At 50.8% G+C, this 22,564-nt stretch overlaps 1 protein-coding gene across 9 annotated transcripts in view; it reads right to left on the minus strand.

The window, feature by feature from the left end:
* Positions 1-9,198, minus strand: part of LOC119978777 (ras-related protein Rab-44-like) — a 217,278-nt gene extending 208,080 nt beyond the window's left edge. For all 9 annotated transcript variants that reach the window (XM_038820647.1, XM_038820646.1, XM_038820648.1 and 6 more), the window contains exon 1: positions 9,063-9,198. The gene's annotated coding sequence lies outside the window, so the exon portion shown is untranslated. The remainder of the gene's footprint in view (positions 1-9,062) is intronic.
* Positions 9,199-22,564: the final 13,366 nt, after the last annotated feature.

A 22,564-nucleotide genomic window follows, 5' to 3' on the forward strand; every position in this document is an offset into this window, starting at 1 on the left:
ACTCAATTTCACTGGAACGACGGAGGTTGAGGGGCGACCTGATAGAGGTCGACAAAATTATGAGGGGCATAGACAGAGTGGATAGCCAGAGGCTTTTTCCCAGGGTAGAAGGGTCAATTACTCGGGGGCATAGGTTTAAGGTGCGAGGGCAAGGTTTAGAGGAGATGTACGAGGCAAGTTTTCTTTTTACACAGAGGGTAGTGGGTGCCTGGAACTCACTGCCGGAGGAGGTAGTGAAGCAGGGACGATAGTGACATTTAAGGGGCATCTTGACAAGTACATGAATAGGATGGGAATACAGGGATACGGACCCAGGAAATGTAGAAGATTTTAGTTTAGACGGGCAGCATGATCGGCACAGGCTTGGAGGAACAAAGGGCCTGTTCCTGTTCTGTACTTTTCTTTGTTCTTTCTTCTTTGTACAGTAATAGGGAAGGGTCTTTGGGATGGAGAATGTTACAGTGATGGATGAACTGCTGCTGGGATAGAGAAGTGTACAGTGATTGGGAAGTGTCGTTGGTAGTTGGATTTGGAATTTGTTTATTGTCACGTGTACCGAGGTACAGTGAAAAGTATTTTTCTGCGAGCGGCTCAACAGATCTTTAAGTACATGAAAAGAAAAGGAAATAAAAGAAAATACATAATAGGGCAACACAAGGTACATAATGTAACTATATAAGCACCGACATTGGGTGAAGCATCAGGTGTAGTGTTAATGAGGTCAGTCCATAAATAAGAGGGTCATTTATGAATCTGGTGACAGTGGGGAAGAAGCTGTTTTTGAGTCTGTTTGTGTGTGTTCTCAGACTTTTGTATCTCCTGCCCGATGGAAGAAGTTGGAAGAGTGAGTAAGCCGGGTGGGAGGGGTCTTTGATTATGCTGCCCGCTTTCCCCAGGCAGCAGGAGATGTAGACACTCAATGGGTAGGAGGCGGGTTTGTGTGATGGACTGGGCTGTGTTCACAACTCTTTGAAGTTTCTTGCGGTCCTGGGCCGAGCAGTTGCCATACTAGGCTGTGATGCAGCCAGATAGGACGCTTTCTATGGTGAATCTGTAAATATTGGTTAGAGTCAGTGTGGACATGCCGTAATTCCTTAGTTTCCTGAGGAAGCATAGGCACTGTTGTGCTTTCTTGGTGGTAGTGTCGACGTAGGTGAACCAGGACAGATTTGTGGTGATGATCACTCCTAAGAATTTGAAGCTGTTAATCACCTCCACCTCGGTCCTGTTGATGCTGACAGGGGTGTGTACAGTACTTAGCTTCCTGAAGTTAATGACCAGTCTTTAGTTTTACTGGCATTGAGGGAGAGATTGTTGTCGCTACACCACTCCACTATGTTCTCAATCTCCCTCCGGTATTCTGACTCATCGTTATTCAAGATCCGGCCCACTATGGTTGTATCGTCAGCAAACTTGTAGATGCAGTTGGAACGAAATTTTGCCACGCAGTCGTGTGTGTGTACAGGGAGTACAGTAGGGAGCTAAGTACGCAGCCTTGCAGGGCCTCGGTTATGAGGACTATCGTGGGGGAGGTGTTGTTGTTTATTCTTCCTGATTGTAGTCTGTGGGTTAGAAAGTCAAGGATCCAGTTGCAGAGTGAGGAGCCAAGACCTAGGTTTTGAAGCTTTGATTTGAGCTTGACTGGGATTATGGTATTTAAGGCGGAGCTGTAGTCAATAAATATGAGTCTGATGTAGGAGTTCTTGTTGTCGGGATGTTCTATGGATGAGTGTAGGGCCAGGGAGATGCCGTCTGCTGTGGACAGGTTGCGGCAGTATGCAAATTGCAGTGGATCAAGGCGTTCTGGGAGTATGGATGCGCTTCATGACCAACCTGTCGAAGCACTTCATTACGACTGAAGTCAGGGCCATCGCTCGGTAGTCATTAAGGCACGTTGCCTGATTCTTCTTTGGCATTGGGATGGAGGAAGTTACAGTGATGGGGAAGGGTTGTTGGAATGGAGGTTCCAGTGATGGGGGAAGGATCATTGGTATGGAGGAGGTTCCATTGATGGGGAGGATTGTGGGGCTGGAGGAGGTTAAAATGATGGAGAAGGGTATTGGGACAGAGGACGTTACAACAATGGGGATGCGTTGTTGGGATGGAGGAGGTTACAGTGATGGGGATGTGTAGTTGGGATGGAGCAAGTTACAGTGATGAGGAAGGGTTGTTGGAATGAAGGAGGTTCCAGTGATGGGGAAGGGCCATTGGATGGAGGAGGTTACAGTGATGGGGAAGGGTCATTGGATGGAGGAAGTTACAGTGATGGGGAAGGGTTGTTGGAATGGAGGAGGTTACAGTGATGGGGAAGGGCCATTGGATGGAGGAGGTTCCAGTGATGGGGAAGGGCCATTGGATGGAGGAAGTTACAGTGATGGGGAAGGGTTGTTAGAATGGAGGAGGTTACAGTGATGGGGAAGGGCCATTGGATGGAGGAGGTTACAGTGATGGGGATGCATTGTTGGGATGGAGGAGGTTACAGTGATGGAGAAGGGCCATTGGATGGAGGAGGTTAAGTGATGGGGATGTGTTGTTGGGATGGGGGAGGTTATAGTGGTGGGGAAGGCCTGTTAGGATGGAGGATATAGTGATTGGAGAAAGGGTCTTTGGGATGGAGGAGGTTACAGTGGGGGGTTGAGGGATGTTGGGATGGAGAAGGTCACATTGATGGGGAAGGTTCCTTGAGATGGAAAAGGTTACAGTGAGGGGGGAAGCATAGTTGGGTTGGAGGAGGTCACTGTAATGGTAGAAGGGTTGTTGGGATGGAGGAGGTCACAGTGATGGGGAAGGGATGTTGAGATGGAAGAGGTTACATTGATGGGGATGTGTTGTTGGGATGGACAAGGTTACAGTTATGTGGAAGGCCAGTTGGGATGAACGAGGTTACAGTAATAGGAAAAGGACATTGGGTAGAGGAGGTCACAGTGATGGGGAAAGGACATATCATAGAACATACAGTGCAGAAGGAGGCCATGCAGCCCATCGAGTCTGCACCGACCCACTTAAGCCCTCACTTCCACCCTATCTGCGTAACCCAATAACCCCTGCTAACCGTTTTGGTCACTATGAGCAATATATCATGGCCAATCCACCTAACCTGCACGTCTTTGGACTGTGGGCGGAAACCGGAGCACCCGGAGGAAACCCACACAGACACGGCGAGAGCGTGCAGACTCCGCACAGACAGTGACCCAGCGGGGAATCGAACCTGGGACGCTGGCGCTGTGAAGCCACAGTGCTATCCACTTCGATTTCGATTTCGACTTGGGTCACTGTCTGTGTGGAGTCTGCACATCCTCCCCGTGTGTGCGTGGGTTTCCTCCCGGTGCTCCGGTTTCCTCCCACAGTCCAAAGATGTGCAGGTTGGGTGGATTGGCCATGATAAATTGCCCTTAGTGTCCAAAATTCTATGATTAACCTACGATAAAACTTCGGCACAACATCGTGGGCCGAAGGGCCTGTTCTGTATTTCTCTCTCTCTCTCATTACTTGTGCTACCGTACTGCCTACGTTGGGATGGAGGAGGTTACAGAGATGGGGAAGGGTGTTTGAGATGGCGGATGTTACATTGATGGCGAAGGGTTGTTGAGATGGAGGTGGTTACAGAGATGGTGGGGAGGTGTCTTTGCAATGGAGGAGGTTACAGTAATGAGGAGGGATTATTGGGATGGAGGAGGTCACAGGCATGGCACTATGTTGCTGGAATGGAGGAGGTCACAGTGATGGGGTAGGGTCTTTGGGATGGAGGAGGTCACAGTGATTGGGAAGGATTGTTGGGATAGAGGAGGTCACAGTGATGGGGAAGGGTTGTTGGGATGGAGGAGGTCACAGTGATGGTGGAAGTGTTGTTGGGATGGAGGAGGTCACAGTGATGGTGGAAGGGTTGTTGGGATGGACGCGGTTACAGAGATGTGGGTTATGTTGTTGGGGTGGGGGAGGTTACAGCGAAGGGGAAGAATTATTGGTGTGGAGGAGTTTACATTGATTGGGGGATGTTGTTGGGATGCAGGAGGTTCCAGAGATGGGGAGCGGTCGTTAGGATGGAGGAGGTTACAGTGATGGAGAAGGGTAATGGGGACAGAGGAGGTTTAAACGATCGGGTGAGTTGTTGAGATGGAAAAGGTTACAGTGATGGGGAAGACATATTGGGGTGGGCGAGGTCACAGTGATTGGAAAGGGATGTTGTGATGGAAGAGGTCACAGTGATGGGGAAGGGTCTTTGGGATGGAGGAGGTTAAAGAGATGGCGAAGGGTTATTGGGATGGAGGAGGGCACAGTGATGGGGGTTACAGTGAGGGCGGAGGGGTTGTAGGGATGGAGGAGGGTTGCTGGAATGTCAGTGGTTACAGTGATGGGAGTGTGCTGCTGGGATGGAGGAGGTTACAGTGATGGAGGAAGTATTGCTGGGACAGAGGAGGTTACAGTGATGAAGGAAGTGTTGCTGGGAAGGAGGTGGTTACAGTGAAGGGAGTGTGTTGGTGGGATGGAGGAGGTTACGGTGATGGAGGAAGTGTTGCTGGGATGGAGGAGGTTACGATGATGGAGGAAGTGTTGCTGGGATGGAGGAGGTTACAGTGATGGGAGTGTGTTGCTGGGAAGGAGGAGGTTACAGTGATGGAGGAAGTTTTGCTGGGATGGAGGAGGTTACCGTGATGGGAGTGTGTTGCTGGGAAGGAGGAGGTTACAGTGATGGAGGAAGTGTTGCTGGGATGGAGGCGGTTACAGTGATGGAGGAAGTGTTGCTGGGATGGAGGAGGTTACAGTGATGGAGGAAGTGTTGCTGGGAAGGAGGAGGCTACAGTGATGGAGGAAGCGTTGCTGGGATGGAGGGGGATACAGTGATGGAGGAAGTGTTGCTGGGATGGAGGAGGTTACAGTGATGGGAGTATGTTGCTGAGATGGAGGAGGTTACAGTGATGGAGGAAGTGTTGCTGGGAAGGAGGAGGTTACAGTGATGGAGGAAGTGTTGCTGGGACAGAGGAGGTTACAGTGATGGAGGAAGTGTTGCTGGGATGGAGGAGGTTACAGTGATGGGAGTGTGTTGCTGGGATGGAGGAGGTTACAGTGATGGAGGAAGTGTTGCTGGGATGGAGGAGGTTACAGTGATGGAAGAAGTGTTGCTGGGACGGAGGAGGTTACAGTGATGGAGGAAGTGTTGCTGGGATGGAGGAGGTTACAGTGATGGAGGAAGTGTTGCTGGGACAGAGGAGGTTACAGTGATGGAGGAAGTGTTACTGGGAAGGAGGAGGTTACAGTGACGGGAGCGTGTTGCTGGGATGGAGGAGGTTACAGTGATGGAGGAAGTGTTGCTGGGAAGGAGGAGGTTACAGTGATGGAGGAAGTGTTGCTGGGAAGGAGGAGGTTACGGATGGGAGTGTGTTGCTGGGAAGGAGGAGGTTACAGTGATGGAGGAAGTGTTGCTGGGAAGGAGGAGGTTACAGTGATGGAGGAAGTGTTGCTGGGAAGGAGGAGGTTACAGTGATGGAGGAAGTGTTGCTGGGATGGAGGAGGTTACAGTGATGGAAGAAGTGTTGCTGGGACGGAGGAGGTTACAGTGATGGAGGAAGTGTTGCTGGGATGGAGGAGGTTACAGTGATGGAGGAAGTGTTGCTGGGAAGGAGGAGGTTACAGTGATGGGAGTGTGTTGCTGGGAAGGAGGAGGTTACAGTGATGGAGGAAGTGTTGCTGGGATGGAGGAGGTCACAGTGATGGAGGAAGTGTTGCTGGGACAGAGGGGGTTACAGTGATGGAGGAAGTGTTGCTGGGATGGAGGAGGTTACAGTGATGGAGGAAGTGTTGCTGGGATGGAAGAGGTTACAGTGATGGAAGTGTTGCTGGGATGGAGGAGGTTACAGTGATGGGAGCGTGTTGCTGGGATGGAGGAGGTTACAGTGATGGAGGAAGTGTTACTGGGATGGAGGAGGTTACAGTGACGGGAGCGTGTTGCTGGGATGGAGGAGGTTACAGTGATGGAGGAAGTGTTGCTGGGATGGAGGACGTTACAGTGATGGAGGAAGTGTTGCTGGGAAGGAGGAGGTTACGGATGGGAGTGTGTTGCTGGGAAGGAGGAGGTTACAGTGATGGAGGAAGTGTTGCTGCGACAGAGGAGGTTACGGTGATGGAGGAAGTGTTGCTGGGATGGAGGAGGTTACAGTGATGGGAGCGTGTTGCTGGGATGGAGGAGGTTACGGTGATGAAGGAAGTGTTGCTGGGATGGAGGAGGTTACGATGATGGAGGAAGTGTTGCTGGGATGGAGGAGGTTACAGTGATGGGAGTGTGTTGCTGGGAAGGAGGAGGTTACAGTGATGGAGGAAGTTTTGCTGGGATGGAAGAGGTTACAGTGATGGAGGAAGTGTTGCTGGGATGGAGGAGGTTACCGTGATGGGAGTGTGTTGCTGGGAAGGAGGAGGTTACAGTGATGGAGGAAGTGTTGCTGGGATGGAGGCGGTTACAGTGATGGAGGAAGTGTTGCTGGGATGGAGGAGGTTACAGTGATGGAGGAAGTGTTGCTGGGACAGAGGAGGTTACAGTGATGGAGGAAGTGTTGCTGGGATGGAGGAGGTTACAGTGATGGAGGAAGTGTTGCTGGGACAGAGGAGGTTACAGTGATGGAGGAAGTGTTGCTGGGATGGAGGAGGTTACAGTGATGGAGGAAGTGTTGCTGGGATGGAGGAGGTCACAGTGATGGAGGAAGTGTTGCTGGGACAGAGGAGGTTACAGTGATGGAGGAAGTGTTGCTGGGATGGAGGAGGTTACAGTGATGGAGGAAGTGTTGCTGGGAAGGAGGAGGTTACGGATGGGAGTGTGTTGCTGGGAAGGAGGAGGTTACAGTGATGGAGGAAGTGTTGCTGCGACAGAGGAGGTTACGGTGATGGAGGAAGTGTTGCTGGGATGGAGGAGGTTACAGTGATGAAGGAAGTGTTGCTGGGATGGAGGAGGTTACGATGATGGAGGAAGTGTTGCTGGGATGGAGGAGGTTACAGTGATGGGAGTGTGTTGCTGGGAAGGAGGAGGTTACAGTGATGGAGGAAGTTTTGCTGGGATGGAAGAGGTTACAGTGATGGAGGAAGTGTTGCTGGGATGGAGGAGGTTACCGTGATGGGAGTGTGTTGCTGGGAAGGAGGAGGTTACAGTGATGGAGGAAGTGTTGCTGGGATGGAGGAGGTTACAGTGATGGAGGAAGTGTTGCTGGGATGGAGGAGGTTACAGTGATGGAGGAAGTGTTGCTGGGACAGAGGAGGTTACAGTGATGGAGGAAGTGTTGCTGGGAAGGAGGAGGTCACAGTGATGGAGGAAGTGTTGCTGGGATGGAGGAGGTTACAGTGATGGAGGAAGTGTTGCTGGGATGGAGGAGGTCACAGTGATGGAGGAAGTGTTGCTGGGATGGAGGAGGTTACAGTGATGGGAGTGTGTTGCTGGGATGGAGGAGGTTACAGTGATGGAGGAAGTGTTGCTGGGATGGAGGAGGTTACAGTGATGGAGGAAGTGTTGCTGGGACGGAGGAGGTTACAGTGATGGAGGAAGTGTTGCTGGGATGGAGGAGGTTACAGTGATGGAGGAAGTGTTGCTGGGATGGAGGAGGTTACAGTGATGGGAGTATGTTGCTGGGATGGAGGAGGTTACAGTGATGGAGGAAGTGTTGCTGGGACAGAGGAGGTTACAGTGATGGAGGAAGTGTTGCTGGGATGGAGGAGGTTACATGATGGAGGAAGTGTTGCTGGGATGGAGGAGGTTACAGTGATGGAGGAAGTGTTGCTGGGATGGAGGGGGATACAGTGATGGAGGAAGTGTTGCTGGGATGGAGGAGGTTACAGTGATGGAGGAAGTGTTGCTGGGATGAAGGAGGTTACAGTGATGGAGGAAGCGTTGCTGGGAAGGAGGTGGTTACAGTGATGGAGGAAGTGTTGCTGAGAAGGAGGAGGTTACAGTGACGGAGGAAGTGTTTCTGGGACGGAGGAGGTTACAGTGATGGAGGAAGCGTTGCTGGGATTGAGGAGGTTACAGTGATGGGAGTATGTTGCTGGGATGGAGGAGGTTACAGTGATGGAGGAAGTGTTGCTGGGACAGAGGAGGTTACAGTGATGGAGGAAGTGTTGCTGGGATGGAGGAGGTTACAGTGATGGAGGAAGTGTTGCTGGGAAGGAGGAGGTTACAGTGATGGAGGAAGCATTGCTGGGATGGAGGAGGTTACAGTGATGGGAGTGTGTTGCTGGGATGGAGGAGGTTACAGTGATGGAGGAAGTGTTGCTGGGATGGAGGAGGTTACAGTGATGGGAGCGTGTTGCTGGGATGGAGGAGGTTACAGTGATGGAGGAAGTGTTGCTGGGATGGAGGACGTTACAGTGATGGAGGAAGTGTTGCTGGGATGGAGGAGGTTACAGTGATGGAGGAAGCGTTGCTGGGATGGAGGAGTTTACAGTGATGGAGGAAGTGTTGCTGTGATGGAGGTGGTTACAGTGATGGGAGTGTGTTGCTGGGACGGAGGAGGTTACAGTGATGGGGGGGGGGGGGGGGGGGGGGGGGGGGGGGAGTTCTGGGATGTCAGTGGTTACAGTAATGGGGGAATGTTGTTGGGAGGATACGGTGATTGTGTGGCCTGAAGCCAGAGAAGTTTTTTTCTGACTATGGTGGGCATTTTAAAATCAAGACATTGATGGACCAGATTCCAGCGTAGCTTAGGAAACATTCGGTTAACATGACTCAATGTTAATGAGGAGCCAAGTTTTGAGTTAATACTGACCCCATAAACAACTCCCCCTGACACATTAACACACACATACATTTTATGCGTACACACACATGCATGTTGAATATGCACATTCACTAATGCACAATGCTCATTGAAACAGACACCAGAGACTAACGTGTACAATTAACACATACACACATGCCTATACATGTTCTAACATACACACACATGCTAGCTCAGCCACCAACACACAGATACACAATAATAAACAAATACGAACACACACTAGTACACAGACTAAAACACATGCTAACTCACTAGCACATACAAATGCAGTTATATACTCAGTCAATAATGAAATGAGTAACTTACTGAGGCTTCTGTTCCTTGTCTCACTGAGATTGTGTGTTAAGTGACGTGCCGTTGGATTGTCTTCCCATCTGAAGAGGTTCTTGTTGTAAAATGTGTCCTGTTTGCACTGTGCGCTGTGATAAAATGGCAGAGTCATGTCTTGCTTTAGATTTTCCGTTGATTATATCAAGTTGAGCTGAAGCAATAACCACGGCATCCAGTGTCACTTCCTGCGAAAGAGGGAGGGGGAAGGGATTAGCTGTGTTCATAGTCCGTTGCCAATCAGACCTGATTGAAGTGGTGACTAATTGTTCCCTGAGAGAACATCGGCCTCCACTCTCAGCCTCATCTCAAAGCCTCAACCACAAGGGTGGGCACTGGTTATCAGGTGGGTCACCATCCCTCTATTGTCTCAGAAAAACAAACCCTATTCCATTATCCACCAGCATGCCTGGTAATGCCAGGGTTCAACCAGTAGTAGATTCCAGTGAGTAATGCCCATGTCGAGGGTGGTGCCAATTTGCCTCTATTTGCCATCCTGGAACTGGGTCTTGACTGAAGGTTCATCAAAAATCACATTTGCTCACTGAGTTACGTAAAAAAAAGCAATTGAATAATGATTTGGGTCACAAAATTTAGATGTGTAGCACCCACATTTTCTGTGCTCTTTGGGCCATTCTTGACCAAGATAGCGTGCACGCCACACATGCACACCTCTGATGCATGCTGTGTCAAGACGCCATCTCAGGTTGATCAATAACGTGGGTGTTGTGAGTGCACCTGGAGTGCAGGGTAGATGGGTGGTGACATCATTCAGTCTGTGACTGTAATGCCATTTCAACCTCATCTCTCCAGCTAAAGCTTTCCCTAAACCTCACACAGTCAACATGCATTCAGCAGGCAGAATGAGCATCCAACAGCACTCTTTAAAAGGGATAGTAAACTCCTTTCAGGTTCGATGCTAATTGAGTTTTAATTGCCTGTTGCTGCGTTAGTCGGAGTGTTTGTTGGTTTGCAAAGTCATTGATTGTTGGTGAAGTTTGCAGGGTGTGATGTCAACATGGGAAAGGCCTTGATTTTCGCTGCAAGATTTCTGCTCTGAACACTTGCTCGCTCAGCGATGGGTGCTGTATTACTAATCCCTCTATACCAGGGAGATTGAGCAGAGGCAATACAGAGGAGGACAACTTGCTCAAAGAGGAAGATGGGGGAGGAAGGCTTTCAGCAGGATCCCACTTTCACTTCAGGGATTCAGGGAGCAATTCTCTTCTCTTCACCTCAGCAGGGAAGAGTGAGCAATGTCTCTGTTTTATAAAATAGGTGCTGGTGAAATCTGCCACACGTACAGGCAGAGCTGCAACGTCGGAGAAGAATGAAGAAGATATTGTCAGTGGTTGTGACGGTGACTGGGCCATGAATGTTTCCACATCGGCCTCCTTCCAGGCTGGATCAGGTGATATTTTCAACATCGAGGAGTTTGTTGTCTGTCATTGTGTAAAAGAACTCATTGACATTATGGGCTGTTCACGCCGGCAGGGAATTCCAGTCCCACGCCAGCGCACAAGTTTCCCAGCGGTGAAGGGTTCTGTCAATGGGAAATCCCGTTGACAACGCCGGACCGGTAGATCCGCTGGCGGGCCGCCTCCCCTGCCAAAAAACAGCTGGCGGGATGGTCGGTAAACATGCCCTCTATATGCAAGCAGGGCCACAAATATTTCATTCTCTCTTACCAGCAAGTAGGTAAGGATGTGACATTTCCATGATTGCAGGCTTTCCCAGAGTGCATGGACTTCACACACAGTGCTCTGCCAACACTGCACGTAAATGTGTAGATGTACCACAACCAGAAGCAGTTTCACTCCCTCGAGGTCCAGCTGGTAACTATCCACAGGGCATTATGCAGGTCAGCATCCTGGAAGCAGCCATGATACCTTCATTGTTCAACTGTCTGCTCTACATTCAGCCCTTTAGTCACCATGAGAGAGCAGAGGATGGGTCAACAAAGGATATCCAAGGACCGCCTGGGCACACACACATGGAAAAGCGCACACCCTCTGTGCACACACACACACACACATGGACAAGCGCACACCCTCTGTGCACACACACACACACATGGACAAGCGCACACCCTCTGTGCACACACACCCACACATGGACAAGCGCACACCCTCTGTGCACACACACACACACATGGACAAGCGCACACCCTCTGTGCACACACACACACACATGGACAAGCGCACACCCTCTGTGCACACACACACACACACATGGACAAGTGCACACCCTCTGTGCACACACACACACACATGGACAAGCGCACACCCTCTGTGCACACACACACACATGGACAAGCGCACACCCTCCGTGCGCACACACACACATGGACAAGCGCACACCCTCCGTGCGCACACACACACACACACACACATGGACAAGCGCACACCCTCCGTGCGCACACACACACACACACACACATGGACAAGCGCACACCCTCCGTGCGCACACACACACATGGACAAGCGCACACCCTCCGTGCGCACACACACACACACACACACATGGACAAGCGCACACCCTCCGTGCGCACACACACACACACACACACATGGACAAGCGCACACCCTCCGTGCGCACACACACACACACACACATGGACAAGCGCACACCCTCCGTGCGCACACACACACACACACACATGGACAAGCGCACACCCTCCGTGCGCACACACACACACACACACATGGACAAGCGCACACCCTCCGTGCGCACACACACACACACACACATGGACAAGCGCACACCCTCTGTGCGCACATACACACACACACTCTCCTCACAGGGAGCCATTGCTGCCACATGAACCATCACTGAACTTGAGTCAGACATATTTCACCATGTGTATGTCATGAGGACAATTTTGAAGTAGCTGAGGGGAAGTAAGGGACAAGGATGTGAAAACAGCCTCTTTCAATCAGAGTTGTCTGTGAAAACAACAATTTTCCCCATCCATCGCCTTCCCTTCTGTCTGCTACTGGGCATCACAGCATTCTCAGAGAGGTCAGAAACCCAGGTAGGCAACCCTGTTCTCTCAATGCTTGGGTTTGACAGCCAGTTAAAATGTAGTAGTTAGGTTTTTCGTTTGACCTCAGCAGTTCAGGCTGCTGTGTGTGGTGTTAGCAGCTGCTATTAATAGATGTGTCATGAGTGGATTATTTTGGTCTTTTAAGGCTAAAGTTAGCCTACAGACTTGTGCATTTAGTGCCCGACATGAAGCTCAACCTGTTTCGTTTGAACAATACCATTGGCCTGAAGCATGGGGGGGAGGGGGGGGGGGGTGATTGAGCAGAGGCAACATAGATGAGGACAAGCTGCTCGAAGGGGGAGGAGATGATGAGGAAGAAGGGAATGATCTCCTTGGTAGTCATATCTTTCAGTAAGAAGGAGAAGGAGAGGGGGAAGAAGGAGAGGGGGAAGAAGGAGAGAGATGAAGAAGAAGGAGAGGGTGATGAAGAAGAAGGAGATGAAGAAGAAGGAAAGGGAGGTGAAGAAGAAGGAGAGGGAGGTGAAGAAGGAGAGGGAAGTGGAGAAGAAGGAGAGGGAGATGAAGAAGAAGGAGAGGGAGATGAAGAAGAAGGAGAGGGAGATGAAGAAGAAGGAGAGGGAGATGAAGAAGAAGGAGAGGGAGAAGGCCAGATGATCAGGGTAGGACATACTTCAGCTGCATGAGAGTGGCAGATCTGCATAAGATCAGGTGGCTGTGGAAAGCAAGATGCTACAACCATGGAGGCACAGAACAAGACCTTATTCTCACATTCAAGTACATTGGGAGAGAATGAGTTACCTTCAAATGACTAAAGCACAGTGCCAGAGGAGACTCGGGCTATCTGGGGCAACAGTGACCCCTGTCTATGAGCTGCTGGCAGTGGAGATAGTGTGTGGGGTCATCCAATGACAGTCACCGTGAAGGTGTGATGCTAAGTTTCTTTGTTCCAGGACCTTCAGATGCGTGTGGAGATCTCAGTGGAATAATGCAGCCTGCTGTCCACCACTGTGTTAATATCTTCATTGATGAAATGTTCCAAAGGACAGGTCAGTACTTTACATTCTACATCAACCACCACTGTTAACCTGAACAAACCAAAGGTTTTTTGCCCTGATCACAGAATTGCCCAGGGTTCACATTGCACACATGTCAGCACAAAGGCTCGAGCAGGCCAGCCTAGAAACAGGAAGGGCTAAACTCTTTAAATATCCAGTTAGTCTATAGATACCATTGAACAATTATGTAGGTCTGCACTCAATACTTGTGCAGAATCCACAACTCCTGCATTCTTAGGATCTCCCAGATTCCAGGCATGTTTAATGGACCTGATGCATTGGAGGATTGACTGTTGGGTGACAAGACATGGCGGCATGACAGCACAGTGGTTAGCACTGCTGCCTCACAGCCTGAGTGACCCAGGTTCAATTCCAGCCTCGGGTGACTGTGTTTTCAGTTTGCACTTTCTCCCTCTGTCTGCATGGGTTTCCTGCGGATGCTCCGGTTTTCTGCCACAGTCCAAAGATGTGCAAGTTAGGTGGATAGGACATGAAAAATTACCTTTAGTGTCCAGAGAGGTGCAGGTTAGGCAGGGTTGCAGAGGTAGGGTGGGGGAATGGGCCTAGGTAAGGGGCTGTTTCAGAGGATGAGTGCAGACTCGATGGGTCGAATGGCCTCCTTCTGCACTGTCAGAATTTTGATGAAATTCTAAGAGCCTTTGAAGAAGTGGCTCCTGACCCCAGAGAGGGCCCCCAGAATAGACACAGGGGGGAGGTAACAAACACAGCCATGCCACAACCATCATTGAGCAATTGGATGGATCAGGAGGAGCATGGCAGTTTGTTCCATCCAGAATGTCCACTGGTGGGCATTGTATGCTGTGTTCTTTCTAGCATCACAAATTCAGAGAAACTCACTGGAGAAAGAGGCCACAAGATGGTGGTCATTCCCCTGATGGTGAAGTCGATGAGGTGGTGAGGGAACATCCCAATGGGATGTAAAGGCCTGCACATGTTGCACACTGGATGTGTGGATAATACAGAGTTTCCATAGGTCAAGCAGTTGTGCTCCCAGCGGTTCTATTTCTTCCCACCTGCACAGCGAGGTATTTATGAAATTCTGTCACAATAATCACCGTCTCCATCTCAGAACCATCGCTGCATCCTGACACACCTTCACAAAGGAGTCGGCATGCACCACATCGCCCATTATTTCCCAAAGCATAACTAATCTACTTGATCTCTGAATGATGGCTATCAAGTACATATTTACAAATGGCCACTGGTCCTCGGAAGCATACATATTCTGCACACACCCATGTGAACTGGTTTGTACCTTCTGTGCAATCTTTCTAAATCTCTCCCATTTTCCCGTGCGGAGTGCTCCCTCCCCCCTCGCTTTCAGCTGCACTGAGAGAGAGGCTGCTGATCTGTTTGCTCACTTGCCCTGGGTGCCTTTGGCAGGCGTCCTCTATGCGGGTAAGGCTTTGAGCGACCCGCCATGTTAAAAAACTCCTGCCGACCTTCAAGAGGCCCTGCTGTCGTCATGGCAATCAAAGTGGACTGTGCCAATGGTGAAGGGGTAAAAAAGAGGCTCCCCTAAAAGGGGCTTCCAGATGGTAGCAGCTGCTACCGACCTCCAGCATGGGGAACGATTGGGTCTCCCTGCCTTCCTGAGAGGGACTAGGAACTGGCTCAATATCCAGGTTCCCAGTCCCCCTGTTACCCTGGCTCTGGGCCTTGAGCTCAGAGTCAGACCGATAAAGAGTGCAGAGCAGAGCTATGGTTGCTTCTGCAATGTGCTGGATTTGCCCTTTCAGGACAGTTGCCAGTCTGTCCACAGAGCAAGCTTGGTGCTCTGAAGTGATTGCAGTGCACATGGGTGGATGGACACCTCCACAGGTCAGGCCAGGACATGTAACTCCTCTGGAATACCTGACAAATCTCCACATATCTTCTGCTGGAACTCTGGCATCAGCTGCCTCATGGATGACTCCAGAGGCTCATCATCTGAATGAGAATCAGATTCTGGATCACCTCACTCCTCCGACTGCCCAATGCCTGCTTTTATAAAATTAATTCATGGCCTGTGGGCAAGGCCAGCATTCATTTCCCATCCCTAATTTCCCTTCAACTGAGTGGAACTTCAGTGGGCATTTAAAAGTCAACCACATTGCTGTGGGTCTGGAGTCACATGTCGGTCAGACCAGGTAAGGGCGGCAGATTTCTTTCCCGAAAGGACATTAGTGAACCAGCTAGGTTTTTACGACATTCTCTCCAGCAGCATTTGTGATTGTGAAGTGGGCTCACCAGATTGTGCCTTGTCCTTGACCCAACATATTAATCCCTGCCGAGGTGTCAGTGACTGTGTTGTGCTTGATGCAGGAAAAGGATACACACTCTGAGGGTTCCCCTTCTTCCTCAGCTGCTAGTGTGGGTCCCTCAGGGCTGGTGGTCACAGCAGGCCAAGGTCGGCCTGCGCAGGAGACAAAAAATAAAGGGCACGACATGGCCATACTCTACCTTCATGATGTACGAGGACAACGTTCAACAAACATGAGCAATTCATAACACTTTACACACCCTTTTAACATCTCTCTCTTTCAGCTTTGGATCATGTTCCAGGGGCTGGTTTAGCTCACAAGGCTAAATCGCTGGCTTACCAAGCAGGCCAGCAGCACGGTTCGATTCCCGTACCAGCCTCCCTGGACAGGCGCCAGAATGTGGCGACTAGGGGCTTTTCACAGTAACTTCATTGAAGCCTACTCGTGACAATAAGCGATTTTCATTTTTCATTCATTCATTTTCATGTTCCTTTACAATCTCCCACCTCATGGTCAATCGATCAGCTCCATACACCGTCTGGTCATAGAATCCCGACGGTGCAGAATGAGGCCACTCAGCTCATCGAGGGTGCACCTACCCGATCTAGAGACCCCCACCCAAGCCCAGTCTCCCACCCTATCCCACCAACCCTGTAACTCCACTAAGGGGCAATTTAGCATGGCCAATCCACCTAACCTGCACATCTTTGGACTGGTGAATGAAACAGAAGTATCCAAAGGAAACCCACGCAGACACAGGGAGAATTTGCAAACTTCACACAGACAATCACCCAAGGTTGGAATTGAACCCAGGTCCCTGACACTGTGAGACAGCAGTGCTAACCACTGTGTCACCAAGCCATCCATGATGGCTGTGGAACCTTCTCCAGCCGCAGGATGAGGATATCCAGGTTCGACACTCCCGCTCCAGTCCTGGCATTGCGGCCCTGCTTTCCTTGCAGTGAGGTGTGTTCTTAGGTTCTCAGGCACAATCACTTCTTCACACTGAAATGTGCTGTGAGAATGACTGTCTGTGCAATGATTGACGGCCAACAGCCTGTGTGCTATTAGCATCTCACACAAGCCCCTCGCCAATCCCACAGCAACCCAAACACCGCCTACTACTTCTGCCTGTTCAGGTACTCAAGAGGGAGAATTCAGAATGTCCAATTCACCTAACAGCACGTCTTTCATTGTGCTACCGTGCCGCCCATACCTTCTGTGTATACTGATGTCTGCATTGGAGACTCAATCAACTTGGCAGATCGTTAACAATCATTAGGCCTCTTCCAGCATTGTCTTGAGGTTCGAGGTGCTACACCAAAGCCGCAGCAGCTACCTCCTTCCAGTCTGCTCTGGTGATTGCAGAAGACCTTCTCATAAGCACATAAGAACTAAGAGCAGGAATAGGCCATTCAGCCCCTCGAGTCTGATCTGCCATTCAATACGATCATGGCTGATCTAATCTCCACTGTTCTGCATGCTCCCCATAACCCTTCATCCTGCTGCTAATTAAAAACCTATCCATCTCCTCCTTAAATGTGTTTAGTGTTCTGTTGACAACTGTGCTCTGGGGTAGAGAATTCCAAAGATTCATGACCCTTTCAGTGAAGTAATTCCTCCTCATTTCTGTTTTAAATCTGCCACGCGTTATCCTAAAACTATGGCCTCTTGTTATAGAATGCCCAATAATGGGGGCATCCGCTCTACATCTACCCTGTGAATCTACTTTAGTATCTTGTGTACCTCAATTAGATGTTCTCTCATTCTTCTAAACACCAGTGAGTATAGACCTATACTGCTCAATCTCTCTTCATAACACAAATCCTTCATCCCTGGAATCAATCCAGTGAACCTTCGCTGAACCACATCTAATGCATTTAATCCCTCCTCGGGTAAAGCGGCTGAAGGAATCCAGCTATTTCTGATAGGTAAAAGGATCATTGATTTAGCCATTTTGATGTAAATTTTTTTAATGAATTCCATCATAAGACTGCAGACACAAGCTCAGATTACAAAAGCGTACAGCTTGCAATAATAAAAGCATGGATCTGAAACATTTGCAACCTAACTAGAAGCAAATGAAACAATTTTTACTGAAGGTCAAAATGTGCACCATAAGTTAACATGAATCTACCATTGTTCAAAATGTGAATAGTATAGCAGTCAGCAAAAATCAGATCTGATAAGTGGGAGTCACATTCCAACACACAGAAAACACCCAAAGGTGCAACATATTCACATCTATGTTGCACATTGATGATTGACAACTAACCATCCAATCAAATGCATTTGAGACTCATCCAAGCCAATCAGCACATTACAAGGGTAAGAATAGATGAAGTCAGATTGATAACATTTTCCTTAAAGATAGAGGTCCGGGCAGCCATTTTCAGTCTGGGATCACTCTATATCATTTATCTAATTACTCGCAATCCTTATTTCATATTTTCATATGTCAATTCTAACGCTTAAGTCCGTACAAGCTGTTTGCTATGAGCAAGAAACCATGACTGTATTTTGAAAGTTCAATTTGTTTGTTAGCCACAATGTTAATTATCTCTTAAAGCCTTCTGCAGGGGTTTTCTGGAGAACGTTTGATTTGTAACCACAAGAAGATTTCGAACTCTCAATTATAATCAATAGACACAATAAAGATTTCCATTTCGCACCCGAGACGTGTAGCTTAAATTTCTACTGAGTTATCGGTATCTCATACCTGTTACCACAGCCTGAAGAAAGGCACTGAGGGAGTCATCATTGCATCTTGGGGTGGTTCGAGCCCCCCTTCTCTCCCTCTCACCTCACTCCCTTCTCTCAGCCATTTCTGGAGGGATGTAGATTATTAGAAGTCAGCTGCTCCATATTTCCATGCTTTCATGGCAGTTAAGCTTACAATGCAAAGTCATGTCTGTTTGCTCCCTGCCAAGGCTCCTTAATGCTGACCCTCTGTGGAAATTAGACATAAACATAGGACATAGAACATACAGTGCAGGTAGAATCTGCACCGACCCACTTAAGCCCTCATTTCCACCCTATCCCCGTAACCCAATAATCCCTCCTAACCTTTTTGGTCACTAAGGGCAATTTATCATGGCCAATCCACCTAACCTGCACGTCTTTGGACTGTGGGAGAAAACCGGAGCACCCGGAGGAAATCCATGCAGACACGGGGAGAACATGCAGACTCTGCACAGACAGTGACGACCCAGCGGGGAATCGAACCTGGGACCCTGGCGTTGTGAAGCCACAATGCTAATCACATGTGCTACCGTGCTCCCCATAAATGTTGTCTAAATGTTTTGGAAATTCAAACTGATCCAATGATTGCAAACCTTTTACAAGTTGAAAAACCCGTCTTTCTTCCAGCAGAAACTGACAAAGTCCCTTTGAACAAGTGACTGTGACCTCCAGGTGATGATGTCGAGTCAGTCCGCACACCAGACGTCCCGCCCTCCATTGGAAAGACAATAGTCATTTTTTGGTTCCTTGCTGTTTTGTACAACATGCTGGGACAGCGGGCATGGGGACTGATGAACCCACTCATTCCCAGCTCTGACTCCAGAATACCATCACAGAACTTATTATTCAGCAAACAGTCTGAGGCATAGATCTTGTTGAACACACAAAGGGGAATTCTGATTCTCTTCCTCCAAACTGTGACAAGGGTGGAGGGAAGGCAGCGCACCATTCGCTGGTGGTGGGATTCTCTGCTCCCACCGCTATCAATGGGAATTTCCATTGAAGCCACACCACACTGCCTGGAAACCCGCAAGTGGGGGTGCGCTGACGGTGGGAGCAGAAAATCCCGCCAGCAGAGAACGGCCGGGCTCTTAGCACCAGTGACACTGCAGCACCCACTCAGTACTGGAATGTCTGCTTAGATGCTATCTCTGGAATGGGACTTGAACCACAAACTATTTTTCTCTCAGAGAGCAGTGAGTCTCTGGAACACCCTTCCTTAGACAACAGTGCAAGCAGAGGCTTTGAGTATTTTACGGCAGTTAGATTTTTGATTAACAAGAGGGGGTGGTGAAAGGTTTTCTGGGGTCGGCAGGGATGTGGGTTTGAGAATACGATTAGATCAGCCATGGTTTTATTGAATGACAGAGCAGGCTGAAGGGGCTGAGTGGCCTCCTCCTGTTCCTAATTCAAATGTTTGCATGTTCTAACAGAATTGAGCATACTATACGCTGGGCTGATAATGTAGAATCACATCATGATTAAGGCAAGGTGCGACATAACAACACATCTTGAAGAGTTAGTTGTGCCTTCACAAGACTAAACATTTCCTGTGATGTTTTGTGGTCATATCGTGTTTTACTTTCAGTTGAACAAGCATTTTCCCAGTTTCAAATCTCTGATCTAGAATGACCTGGAGTGGTCTGGATTGGATTGGGCTAGCTTGGTGCCTGGTCAGGTTGACTTGGTATTCTATGGCCGGTCGATTAACAGCCATGTTTCAAAGGAACTGTCAGCTCACAGGTTTGTGCTGAAGCACAGGAAGCAGGCGTTGCTGTTAATTTAAAGTGTTTGCAGTCATTTCACAAGTGGAAATAAACTCTGTTTAAGTTGGAAAGGAGAACTTAATTTCATAGAATGAAACAGCACAGAAAGAGGTTGTTTCACCCATTGGGTCTTTTTTGCCTTTTGGGGAGGATTCCCTTGCTGTTGATTAGCCAAGCTGAACTGCATTATGAACACCAGCGTTGAACACAAACTGGGAGCTTCTGGCCCATAGGTAGGGACGCTACTCACAGCACCACAAGACCTCCAGATAGTCCCTTCATTGTTTATCCAGTTTCCTTTTCAAAATGTTCTAAAATCTGTTTTCATCGCCATGTCAGACAGAGCAATGCTATGTCATACACAGCTGCGTAAAAACACAATCCCCCTCATCTCAGGTCTGCTTATTTCGACAATTGCCTTAAGTCCGTGTTCTCTGATTCCCGACCCGATCAGAAATAATTTCTCCTTTTTACTTGATTAAAACCCTCTCATTCTCTGGAGCATCTGTAATAAATCTCCACTTTCCTTTCTAAAACCAATCCCCCAGCTGCTCCAGTCTCTCCACATTCACTGAAACCCCCTCCTCCATGGTAGCGTTCCAGTTAATCCCCTGTGCACCCTCTCCAAGGCCTGAAATACTTCCGAAAGTGTGGTACTCAGAAGTGGCTGGTCTAACCATTGCTTTATAAAGTTTTCGCTTGGAGCCCATTAAGGAGTGTCAGAAAGTTTTAAGAATGGAATTTCAGAACTTGGGGCTTTGCTGACTGAAGGCAGAGTGGCCAATGGTTGAAGAGGAGGGGAGGCAATCGCCAGTCAGAGGAACAGAGATTTTGATGGGGGAAGGTGTAGGGCAAGAGGAGATTAGAGAGTGAAGGGGCCAGTCCTTGGAGGAATTTGACAACAAGGATGAGAATTTGGAATTCAAGGCCTTACAAGTCCAATAGATACAAAAGCACAGATGGGGGGCTGGATTCTCCGATTCTTGGGCTGTGTCCCCATGCAGGCATGGGAATGGTGGCTTTTTACGCCAGAAAAACTGGCGCAAAACAGCCACCGATTGCCTATTTTGCTGGGGGCTAGCAGGACAGCAGCGTGGAGCACCCTAGCTGCTGATACGCCCAGAGAATTGCTGGGTCCTGAGCCGTGCATGTGCACGGCGGCAGCCTTCAGTGGCTACACCGTGCTACATAGCGGACGCAGCCCGCGGGCTCAGCCCACAAAATAGTGCTCCACTTTTGGCCAGCTCGCAGGCCCCGGACCACCACCACCCTCCCCACCACCACCCACCCCACCACCACCACCCTCCCCCACCCCACCCCACCACCACCCACCCCACCACCACCACCCACCCCACCACCACCACCCTCCCCCACCCCACCCCACCACCACCCACCCCACCACCACCACCCACCCCACCACCACCACCCTCGCCCACCCCACCACCACCCACCCCACCACCACCCACCCCACCACCACCCTCCCCCACCCCACCCCACCACCACCCACCCCACCACCACCACCCACCCCACCACCACCCTCGCCCACCCCACCACCACCCACCCCACCACCACCCTCGCCCACCCCACCACCACCCACCCCACCACCACCCACCCCACCACCACCCACCCCACCACCACCCTCCCCCACCCCACCCCACCACCACCCACCCACCCCACCACCACCCTCCCCCATCCCACCCCACCACCACCCACCCCACCACCACCCACCCCACCACCACCCCCCCCACCACCACCCACCCCACCACCACCACCCCCCCCCACCCCACCCCACCACCACCCACCCCACCACCACCACCCCCCCCCACCCCACCACCACCCACCCTACCACCACCCACCCCACCACCACCCACCCCACCACCACCCCACCCCACCACCACCACCCCCACCCCACCCCACCACCACCCACCCCACCACCACCCACCCCACCACCACCCACCCCACCACCACCCACCCCACCACCACCCACCCCACCACCACCACCCCACCACCACTACCCTCCCCCACCCCACCCCACCACCACCACCCCACCACCACCCACCCCACCACCACCCACCCCACCACCACCCACCCCACCACCACCACCCTCCCCCACCCCACCCCACCACCACCCCACCCCACCACCACCCACCCCACCACCACCACCCTCCCCCCCCCCACCCCACCACCACCCCACCCCACCACCACCCACCCCACCACCACCCACCACACCACCACCACCCTCCCCCACCCCACCACCACCCACCCCACCACCACCCACCCCACCACCACCACCCTCCCCCACCCACCACCACCACCCTCCCCCACCCCACCACCACCCACCCCACCACCACCCACCCCACCACCACCCACCCCACCACCACCCTCCCCCACCCCACCCCACCACCACCCCCCCACCACCACCCTCCCCCACCTCACCCCACCACCACCCACCCCACCACCACCACCCTCCCCCACCCCACCCCACCACCACCCACCCCACCACCACCACCCTCCCCCCCCCCCCCCCCCACCCCCCCCCCCCACAGTGCCCTCAGCCCCGAATAATGTCTCCCCTGCCCGCGGATCAGCTCTCCCCCTGACTGTGACGCCGCTGGACTGAGTCCGTAGCCGCCATGCTGAGTTCCCG

This window comes from Scyliorhinus canicula, chromosome 15 (assembly GCF_902713615.1).
Source record: "Scyliorhinus canicula chromosome 15, sScyCan1.1, whole genome shotgun sequence".
Taxonomy (NCBI): domain Eukaryota; kingdom Metazoa; phylum Chordata; class Chondrichthyes; order Carcharhiniformes; family Scyliorhinidae; genus Scyliorhinus; species Scyliorhinus canicula.